Genomic DNA, 12,055 nt, shown 5'->3' with positions numbered 1-12,055 from the left:
TCCCTGCAGGTTAAAAGATAACTACGGGTTTCTGTGTCTTTCTTTATTCAACGGTGGTCCGAACCTAACATTTTTTGGTCCTTCGAGAGCCGGGCGAGCAGTGAGGAGGTTTTTCCTAGCGACAGCGGAGCGACGCCGGCAGACTGCCCGGACAGCCAGCTGCAATAGAGGCGCTGCTCAAAGACCTGGGACGTGTAATTCGTTGCCAGGCCCAGCTACATAGGTTTCTCCGCTGTCGCTGGGAACGCTTTCCTCGAGACCCGATCCACCAACGTGAAGACGACAGAAACCAGGTAGGACAAATCGTAGACTACTGAGTCGGACCGGGTCCGACTGCCAGGATAACTTTAAGGGAAAGTTGGCTTTTCAGGGAAAACTGTAGTCTATCGGGTTCGTGAGGTAACCGGCCGGAGCTTTTCAGGGAAAAGTGCAAACAAATCGTACACTACTGAGTCGGACCGGGTCCAATTGCCAGGATAACTTTCAGGGAAAGTTGGCTTTTCAGGGAAAACTGTAGTATACGTCCTCCGAACCGGGTTCGTGAGGTAACCGGTCGGAGTAACTTTCAGGGAAAGTTCGGTTTTCAGGGAAAAGCGCCCTCAGAACTGGGTTCACGAGGGGCACCGGCCGAAGTAACTTTCAGGGAAAGTTAGCTTTTCAGGGAAAAGCGTAGAAAAATAAAGTATAAAACGGTACCGTAGGTGTTCTCGCCGAAAAGAGAAAGTAAATTGGTAACTCTCAGAATGGAGAGGTTTTAATTTGGCCTTAATTCGGAATTTTGGTGTTCTCGCCGTAAACAAAGATTTAAAATAGGCACCATAAATACGCGTATGTGTGTGTGAATGTGAGTGACTGAGAGAGTGAAAGCCGCCATTGAAGTGGAAGCATCAGCATGAAGACAATCTAACGGTTTTCAACTTCATGATCTGTTGAAGTACACAGTAAAGGGCGGATTTGGGTTTAGGTCTCAATAAAGACACGTGGTCTGTACAGGACAAAGCAAAGGCTGATTGTAGGTCAGAAACAACGGGTAAGTCCTCCTCGAAGTGCAAGGCCGCCGTATTAGAGGGCGATGTAAAATTTATGGAATGGCATAAACAAGGGTCAACTCAATATATAAATAAATGGAAGAAAAAATATGGGTTTAAGGGAAAGTTGGTAGTGACAGAATGTGAAACCACCCACACACGTGCATGCAGCTGTAATAAAGGCAGATGAGGAAACTCACATTGTTTATAGACCCCAGCAAGACCGTAGGGGACCTGATCCTGCGGCACCCGGAGCTGCGCCATGTTTAGAGGGGGGAGGGCCTAACCGGGCAAAACAAGCCGCGCCATGTTTAGAGGGGGGAGGGGCTAGTGGGACAAAACAACATGAGACCCAAGCAAGGGAAGGCTTAACAGCTGTTTCTCCCGCAGCATTTTCTCCCATTGCGAGCCGCACCAGAAATGGAGAACTTAAAACACTGGCGCACATAGATGTGCATGCCACACCTAAGCCAGCAGGTTATCCCGTTTTATCAGAGTACGAGCATGAATGGGATTGTTTTAATTGTGGAGGGCCCCCACCTCCACTGGAACCAGTGGCACAAACCTTCCCCATGCTCTAAGTCGCGAACCCAAACACAGGGACAGCAAGCGCCCCTCAACCTCCCACTATTTTGGTTTACTGACCTTGGACTGAAACTGAAATGCAAGAGGCCGTTAAAGGCTTAACCCCACACAAAATTGACATAGAACAATGGGCGACAGATGTAAGGGGATTACAAACCTCGTTTAACCTGAATGGGGATGAAATGTTTCGTGTGTTTCGCAACCATTTTAAACACGAGTGGGGAAGAGTAAGGGACACCTTCACAGGAAGAGATGAGGGCGGCAACATTTTAAGGCATAATTCAGAAATCTTACGGCAAGGGATGGAAGGGGTAATTTTGAGAACAAAACAGACCCTAGTGCCACCCCCAAATTATGACAAAATTAACCAATTCAATTCAATTCAATTTTATTTATATAGCGCCAAATCACAACAAACTGTCGCCTCAAGGCGCTTTGTATTGTGGGTAAAGACCCTACAATAATACAGAGAAAACCCAACAGTCAAAACTACCCCCTATGAGCAAGCACTTGGCGACAGTGGAAAGGAAAAACTCCCTTTTAACAGGAAGAATCCTCCAGCAGAACCAGGCTCAGGGAGGGGCAGTCATCTGCCGCGACCGGTTGGGCTGAGGGGAGAGAAAGACATGCTGTGGAAGAGAGCCAGAGATTAATATCAATTAATGATTAAATGCAGAGTGGAGTATAAACAAAGTAAATAAGGTGAATGAGAAGAAACAGTGCATTATGTGAACCCCCCAGCAGACTAGGCCTATAGCAGCATAACTAAGGGATGGTTCAGGGTCACCTGATCCAGCCCTAATTATAAGCTTTATCATAAAGGAAAGTTTTAAGCCTAATCTTAAAAATAGAGAGGGTGTCTGTCTCCCGAATCCAAGCTGGAAGCTGGTTCCACAGAAGAGGCGCCTGAAAGCTGAAGGCTCTGCCTCCCATTCTACTCTTAAGTATCCTAGGAACCACAAGTAAGCCAGCAGTCTGAGAGTGAAGTGCTCTATTGGGGTGATATGGTACTATGAGGTCTTTGAGATAAGATGGTGCCTGATTATTCAAGACCTTGTATGTGAGGAGAAGAATTTTAAATTCTATTCTAGATTTAACAGGGAGCCAATGAAGAGAAGCCAATATGGGAGAAATATGCTCTCTCTTTCTAGTCCCTGTCAGTACTCTAGCTGCAGCATTTTGGATCAGCTGAAGGCTTTTCAGGGAGCTTTTAGGACAGCCTGATAATAATGAATTACAATAGTCCACCCTAGAAGTAATAAATGCATGAATTAGCTTTTCAGCATTACTCTGAGAAAGGATGTTTCTAATTTTAGAAATATTGCGCAAATGCAAAAAAGCGGTCCTACATATTTGTTTAATATGTGCATTGAAGGACATATCCTGGTCAAAAATGACTCCAAGATTTCTCACAGTGTTACTGGAGGCCAAAGTAATGCCATCCAGAGTAAGTATCTGGTTAGACACCATGTTTCTAAGATTTGTGGGGCCGAGAACAAGAATTTCAGTTTTATCTGAATTTAGAAGCAATGCAGACAAAAAGAGGGCGAAGATGTGTATGAGTACCAAGGCCGCCTGGAAGCAGTGTTTAAAGCCCACAGCGGCATTCCTGAAAGTACAGAACCAAACAACCCCTACCAACAACACCTAAAACTAGCACTAATGTCAGGATTTCAGCCCAAATATTCGGATTTTATTCAAAAACACTTTGTAAATCACTCAACGGCTAATGTAAATGAAATTATGAACTGGGCAACACACGCACAGGGAGTGATACAGAGAAAAAAAAGCGAAAAATCTAAATCGGGGGGCAGTAGCGTGTTCATGACCGACACTATGCCACAGGACACCCAAGTGTTTTTCGTCGCCCCTTCTCAGAGCAGCCAAGGGAAAAGGTTTCAACACCAGAAGGGGAAAGCCAAAAGTGATGAATGTTACAATTGTGGCCGGAAAGGTCACTTTTTCCAGGGACTGCCTGAGGGAAAGGAGGGACGGAAGACGGCAAAGGACAGGTCACAGGAAAGGCAGAAGAGACCCCCCATACAATCCTGACTATGACAGCGACCACAACATAGCATGACTAGACCAGGAACCCCGAGAAAATGGCCAGGAAATCACTGTGGATTTCCAAAGCATACTGGAAATGCTTTCCAAGCCAGGTGAAAAACCCACAATAATACTCACAGTAAATGGCAAAGACTTAGAGTTTTTGTGTGACACAGGGGCAGATCGAACAGTAATTAGAGAACCGTTCCCAAACCGCAAACCAACAAGAGATAAAGTATACGTGAAATCAGCTAATGGACACCTGAGTACCCTGTCACTATCCAGCCCAGTACAAATTTACAATTCTGAACTGGACACTGAAGTCAGAGGGACAGTGGTCTTAAGCCCAGAATGCCCAGTAAATCTACTAGGTAGAGATATGATGGCCAAACTGAAAATAGCTGTTATCCCAACACCCACCGGCATGCAAGCCAAGACCATTAGTGAACTACATCACAATGAAGAGGAAGAAGAAAAACATTATTACTGGAGCCCAGATTTACCATTCCCGGACACAGGCGTTGTAGATCAGGCATGATCCTTTGTCAGCTTAGAGGACCATCCCAAACTAAAAGACATTCCGGACCATCTGTGGTCCAAAGGGCCATCCGATGTAGGTCTTCTTAAGACTGCATGACCAGTAATCATCAAACCTAAAACTGATTACAGGCCAATTGTGAGGCAATATCCTCTGAAACCAGACGCCCAAGTAGGGATTGAGCCAGTAATAACTGACATGATCAAAGCTGGAGTAATAATAGAAATGCCAGATGCTAAGTGTAACACCAGTCTCTGGAGCTTGAAAAAGGCGACTGGACTTCTTTTGTTTCTTGAAGACGTTTCACCTCTCATCCGAAAGGCTTCTTCAGTTCTCAACCAAATGGTGGAGAGACCCAGGTATTTAAACCCCTGTGGGCGTAGTCCCCTGGAGGTGGTTATGACCCTCTATTGATCATGTGCTTGAACACATGTGCCCAGGTGTGAAGGGGGCGTGGGTCATATTTAATCAGTGGTTTCAGTTGAAACCAATTTGAAGAGTGCTCGGACCTCTACATTGGTGAAACCAAACAGCCTCTTCACAAACGAATGGCACAACATAGAAGAGCCACCTCGACAGGACAAGATTCAGCAGTACATCTGCATCTGAAGGAAAAAGGGCACTCTTTTGAGGATGCCAATGTCCACATTTTGGACAGGGAAAACAGATGGTTTGAAAGAGGAGTGAAAGAAGCCATCTATGTCCACTGTGAACAACCATCATTGAACAGAGGAGGTGGATTACGTCACCAACTTTCCCCCGCTTACAGTGCTGTCCTGAGCTCCCTTCCCAGACGTCTCAACCCCCATTCACACCTTTGTTCCAGTGACCTCAATAGGCCACAGGAAACAATGGAGCGGAGTCCTAAATTGGTTTCAACTGAAACCACTGATTAAATATGACCCACGCCCCCTTCACACCTGGGCACATGTGTTCAAGCACATGATCAATAGAGGGTCATAACCACCTCCAGGGGACTACGCCCACAGGGGTTTAAATACCTGGGTCTCTCCACCATTTGGTTGAGAACTGAAGAAGCCTTTCGGATGAGAGGTGAAACGTCTTCAAGAAACAAAAAGAAGTCCAGTCGCCTTTTTCAAGCTCCAGAGACTACTATGACCTGGATAACTGAGAATCTACACAGACATAAGTGTAACACCAATATTTCCTGTTAAGAAAATAGGAACGGAGAAGTGGAGGCTAGTACAGGACCTGTGTGCTGTCAATGAAGCTGTGCAATCCAGAGCACCATGCGTCCCAGACCCCCACACATTGTTGAACCAACTCACTCCAGATAAAAAATGGTTCTCAGTAATAGATCTGAGCAATGCTTTCTTTTCTATCCCACTGCATCCAGACTCCCAAGATTGGTTTGCGTTCACCTTCAAAGGGAAAAAATTTGCATACAGCAGGCTTGCGCAAGGCTTCACCGATAGTCCTACCATATTTTCCCAGGAAATTAGTAACTGTCTGTCAGCCATGCCAATTTCACCACACTCTCAAGTTCTGACATACGTGGATGACATTCTAGTAGCATCAGACTCTAAAGAGCACTGCAGACAGCAATCTCTCAGAGTATTACAACACCTAGCTGACACAGGTAACAAAGTCAGCTTGGACAAGTTGCAGTGGGTGAAACAGGAGGTAAAGTATTTGGGGCACACACTCACACAAGAAGGGCGGAGACTGCTAGAGACAAGAAAATCATCACTAGCACAAACACCTAAACCAAAAACCAAGAAGCAAATGATGGCCTTTTTAGGCCTGTGTAATTATTGCAGAGCATGGATCCCTAATTATGCCCAACTGACGCAACCATTGCTCTCCCTAATGTACGACAACCCCATGGCAATGACAGATGTCATACAATGGACAACAGACACTGGAGAAGCTTTCACAAGAGTAAAAGAAGCACTGGTAACAGACCTAGTGCTGCTTCTTCCAAATTACAAAAAAGATTTTGTCCAGACTGTAGATTGCAAGGATGGGTTTATGACCTCAGCTCTGTTACAGTCTTTTGGAGATAAATTGAGGCCAATCGCTTATTACTCCTAGATGCAGTCTCACGAGCATTACCACATTGCGTGCAAGCAGTATGTGCAGAAGCACTCGCTGTTGAGCGATGATGACAACGGAGGAAAAAGAAAGCGACAAACTGTCTACATCATTCCCACTGTCAAGTCCAAGTTCTGCTCCCAAAATTGAGCCCACCTCCTGTGTGAGTGCAGTAGAGCAGGACCTGTGTGTAGAAAGATCTAAGTCTGCACCAACCGCTCACACAAGGCCTACAGAGGGTCAGAGTCAGCCAGCCTCTGAAGACCCAGATAAGGAACCCTCAGAAACGTCCATGTCACCTTCTGCTGCCAAGAAAATTGTCGTGGACTTCATTTTCCGTCTGTTCAGGAGGGCCTTCAAAAAATGCAAGAAACGCACAGCAGAGGTTTGGATTAGTGAAACAGTCCTAGCCACAATCACCCCTCTTACAGACATGGTGCTGCAAAAAGTCACAAGCACAGAGTCTCTGAGAATCTTTGGTGAAAGCATGGATGAGATTAACAAGGTCATGACTAAACGGCTCATCCAGGAATTTGGCTCTCCAGAGAAGTTCTTAAATGCTGCACTTACAGAAGATTCATCCTTTGGTGACACTCTTCTGCAACACTTGGAGATCGTTCTTGATACCTACCACCGTCCTCCAAAGAAGTCCAAAGTTGAAAGGTTTTTTTCAGCAGTGGGAAAAGCTTTTATGAAGCCCTTCAGGTGCTGCTTTAAGGGCAGCAGTGACAACTAAATTACCATGTTGCCATCCATTTTTTAAACTCTTGAAGCATATAATAATTTATAAAAAACAAAAATTTTGCCACAACAAATATTAAAGTAGCCCCCAACTGGTCACAGCAGATGGCCACCCTTCTTTGAGCCTGGTTCTGCTGGAGGTTTCTTCCTTTTAAAAGGGAGTTTTTCCTTCCCACCGTCGCCTAGTGCTTGCTCAAAAGGGATCGGCTGAGTGGGGGGGACAAAAGGCAAAAGGAGGGGGAAAACGGGGGACGGGGACGGGAGAGAGAGAGAGAGAGAGAGAGAGAGAGAGAGAGAGACAAGAGAGAGAGAAGAGAAGGAGAGATAGAGAGAGAGAGAGGAGACACAGAGAGAGAGAGAGAACAAGAGAGAGGAGAGAGAGAGAGAGAGAGAGAGGAGAGAGAGACACAGAGAAGAGAGAGAGACACAGAGACAGAGAGAGAGAGAGAGAGAGAGAGAGAGAGGAGAGATAGAGGAGAGAGAGAGAGAAGAGAGAGAGACACAGAGAAGAGAGAGAGACAGAGAGAGACACAGAGAGATGGAGAGAGAGAGGAGAGAAGAGGATGAGAGAGAGAGAGAGGAGATAGAGAGAGAGAGAGAGAGAGAGAATGAGAGAGAGACAAAGAGAGAGGGAGAGGGAGGAGAGAAGAGAGAGAGACAGAGAGAGACACAGAGAGGGAGAGGGAGAGGAGAGAGAGAGAGAGAGAGACAGAGAGAGGAACATATGAGGGAGAGGTAGAGAGATAGAGCGAGATATAAGAAGGAGATACCCATAGATAGGAGGTGGAGAGATAGAGGAGATAAGGACATAGATGACAAATATATGAGGTAGAGAGAGAGATATAGATGAGATGAGAGCGGAGAGAGATATAGAGAAATAGAGTAGATAGATCGTCGAGATATACTAGAGAATATAGATATGATATAGATATGATATATATATATTATATATAGAGAGATGATATATATATCTAGATATATATAGATATATATATATATATTATATATATATATATATGTTATATATATATATATATATCTTATAATATATATATATTATATATATATATATATATATGTATATACTGTGAAAGTTTTTAGCTACTTGTTGTGTTTTTACCATGTGTTTAAATGACGGTATAATCTGCATACATCTGAATATAGACATCTGGACAACTGAAGTAAGTCGTTTATATAAGTGAAAATAGCAGAGGCCCCAAAATAGAACCTTGAGTTACCCCTGTGGACAGAGCGAGGGGCGGTGAGTGGTAATCACTGATCCTGACTGACTGTGAGCGATTCAAAAGATATGATTCTATCCATTTTATTGCATCTGCTGAGAAGTTACATTTTCTTAATTTGGTTAACAATATTTTATGGTTTACTGTGTCAAAGGCTTTTTTTAGATCAAGAAACACAGCTCCAACCACACCACCTTTATCCAGCAAATGTTTGATATTTTCTATGAAAAAACAATTAGCAGTTTCCGTAGAGTGTCGAGTTCTGAAACCAAATTGCATTGAATGAAGGGAAAATGTAGTGGTATTCAGATGTGTTTTTATTTGTTGGGAAATACGTTTCTCTGCAACTTTTGACACTGTAGGTAAGATACTGATTGGTCTGTAATTTTCCACTGACAATGGATCTCCGTTTTTGAATACTGGGACAACAGCAGCTGATTTCCACACACTTGGAAATACTGCCTCAATAATGGAGAGATTGACAATTTTGGTCACTGGTGTTAATAACGTGGAACTGAATTCTTTCAGCATGCACATATCTATGCCAAATATGTCTCTAGTTCTGGAAGCTTTTAATGTTTTTATTGTCTGTAAGACTTCAGATTCTGACTGTGCCTAGATTGAAAATCGGCTCTGACTTATTTATCGGACAAATGTTCAGATTGTTAGGTGGGAAGTTTTGGGCAATAATGGATATAGATTCAATAAAAAAATTATTAAAGGCATCTGCAACTTTGTTTGTGTTATTTGTAATTTGTCCATTTATCTTAATTTCTAGAAGTTGTTTCCTTTTTATGTCCTGTCCTAAAAGTTTTTTCAGTTGGTTCCATATTGTTTTAGAATCCCCTTTTGCATTTTCTATTATAGTACAGAAAAAAATCTGCTTTAGCCTTGCGTATGGCTTTAACAGTTTTATTCCTCAGTGTTGTGAACAGATTTTTAGCACTAACTGACTTAGTTTTAATTGCATTTTTTAATGCAAGATCCCTCTCTTTCATTAGTTTGAGTATGTCAGAGCTCATCCAGGGAAGTATGTTTTTCTTGTGTTTGTGTTTAACTTTACAGCTAAAATCTTTTATTGTTCTCTCAATTGCAGCTATAAAAGATTCACAGTCCATTTCACAATTTGTTCCCAGCAATATGTGATCCCAGTCAATCTGCTGGACAGCACTTTTAAATCCTTCCTGTTGGTTTTTTGGAATTCCAACATACTCACGCTCTCTGACAGGATGACCAAACCTCTTTTTTGAGAGCTTTCTGGCCACAAGGATTAAATTGTGGTCAGAAAGACCAGCTAGCATATTATAGGACTTAATGATTCTCTCAGGTCAGTTGGTAAATGCTAAATCAATCTGGGTGCTGCTTGATGTGGTAATTCTTGTGGGCCCTTTGATCATTTGGACTAGATCAAATTTGTCAGTTATTTTTTAAAGATTTTTCCTACATGATGTGTCTTCCCAGTTTATGTTGGTATCCCCCAAAATAATGGTCTCTTTGTTTAAGTTAGATTCTTTCAGTAGATTTTCAAACTTTTCATAAAAAGTGACATCTGAAGAGGTGGGGCGATATATCACAAGGATTGTGAAAGACATTTGTGGTGCTAGTATGATGTTTAAACCCAAGCATTCCAAATCATGATCATTCATCCACATAATTTCCTGACATTGAATATTATTTTTTATGTATATCATGACACCACCACCCTTTGCTCCCTCTCTGTCTCTTCTGAACATATTATAGCCAGGGATGTAAAGTGCTGCAGAGGGACCATTTTTACAGAGCCAGGTCTCAGATAGTCCAGATTTGAGTTAAGCAGCAGGTGATTAACTTGTTCTATTTTTGACATGATGTTTCTTATATTTAAATGCCCACCTAGCAGACCTTTGGGCTTTGCTTTAGTGTCCCAAACTATTTTTGAATGATTAACAGTTTGAAAAAAAACCCCACTTCCGGTGTTTAGCTATCCCTGGATTGAGCCGCTTCCTGTTTACGGTCGTTGCCATGGTGACGGAACGACCATTCAGAAAAGTTTGTTGGTGTGTGTCAGTATCATGCCTCCCGCTTCCATACGAGGCCACGGTTGTATCACGCAGTTGTCCCACGGACTCTCGACTGAAGCTTCTTCCCGACGCACCGACAGACACCCTTGGAACCAGAGTTTCCCCGACAGACCGTCCCGGTGCCGCGCCATCGCACCTCATTGTGAGTGTTTCTATTTGCTTTTGTTTATATATTTTTAGGGCCCGAGCACGAACTGTGCGAAGGCCCTATTGTAATTGCTTCGTTTATTAGGGCCCGAGCACGAACTGTGCGAAGGCCCTATTGTAATTGCTTCGTTTACTATTAGGGCCCGAGCACGAACTGTGCGAAGGCCCTATTGTAATTGCTTCGTTTATTATTATTTTTTTAGGCCCGAGCCTCACGAAGTGATCGGCGAGGAGCCTATTGTATTCGCTCGCGCGAAAAACGAAAAAAGGTCAAAGCTCGACTTTGACAACCATGGACCTCACGACAACGTGGGTCGTGTTGAGACGTTTCCGAAAACGTATATATGAAGGTGACTGGAATGGCGCATTATTGGAATCGTTGGCGTTCTCCATTATTAGGCCCGAGCCTCACGAAGTGATCGGCGAGGAGCCTATTGTATTCGCTCGCGCGAAAAACGAAAAAGGCTCGACTTTGACAACGGACCCTCAAACAAGGTAGGTCAGGTCGAACGCTTCTCGAAAACGTATATATGGGGGTGAATGGAGCAGCCCATAATTGAAATCGTTAGCGTCATCAGCTAGCTTGCGCGATGAAATTGGGTCAATGACGAGCGCAACGCGCTCGTCATTGACCATGGACCTCACGGCAACGTGGGTCGTGTCGAGACGTTTCCGAAAACGTATATATGAAGGTGACTGGAATGGCGCATTATTGGAATCGTTGGCGTTCTCCATTATTATTAGGCCCGAGCCTCACGAAGTGATCGGCGAGGAGCCTATTGTATTCGCTCGCGCGAAAAAAGTCGAGCGCGAAGCGCTCGACTTTGACAACGGACCCTCAAACAAGGTAAGTCAGGTCGAACGCTTCTCGAAAACGTATATATGGGGGTGAATGGAGCAGCCCATAATTGAAATCGTTAGCGTCATGAGCTAGCTTGCGCGATGAAATTGGGTCAATGACGAGCGCAACGCGCTCGTCATTGACCATGGACCTCACGACAACGTGGGTCGTGTCGAGACGTTTCCGAAAACGTATATATGAAGGTGACTGGAATGGCGCATTATTGGAATCGTTGGCGTTCTCCATTATTAGGCCCGAGCCGACGAAGTCTCGGCGAGGAGCCTATTGGATTCACTATGCCACATACCCCAAAATGCGTTAAAATCCCCACGGTCGCATGGGACGCGGTCGCCAGTGACCCCCGACCTCATAGGGACGTGGGTCAGGTCGAGACGTTTCCGAAAAGGTATGCGTCGGGGTGACTGGGAAAACGCCTAATTGTTTTTGCTCGAATTCTCCATTATTCTTTATTATTATTTTTCTTTATTATTATTATACTTTCTCTCTCTTTGAACCCAATTTTGACCCCCTGAACATGCGCGAAAAGTCACCATTTTTTGCATGGTGGTCAGGTCTGGCGAAAAATTACGTATTTTAATGTCGCCACAAACTAACTCAAAAACACGGCTACACTGCGCCCCCTGGAAATTTCATTTTTCGGGCCCCTATGGGAGAGGCCAAATTCAAGTTTGCCCTAGATTCATGAAATTCTCGTCACAAATAGATCATGTCAGGACAAACAAAAAATCCTCTTGAGGCACCCCTGCATGACC

This window comes from Archocentrus centrarchus, chromosome 22, assembly GCF_007364275.1.
Source record: "Archocentrus centrarchus isolate MPI-CPG fArcCen1 chromosome 22, fArcCen1, whole genome shotgun sequence".
Lineage (NCBI taxonomy): Eukaryota > Metazoa > Chordata > Actinopteri > Cichliformes > Cichlidae > Archocentrus > Archocentrus centrarchus.
This window is presented reverse-complemented; position numbering follows the sequence as displayed.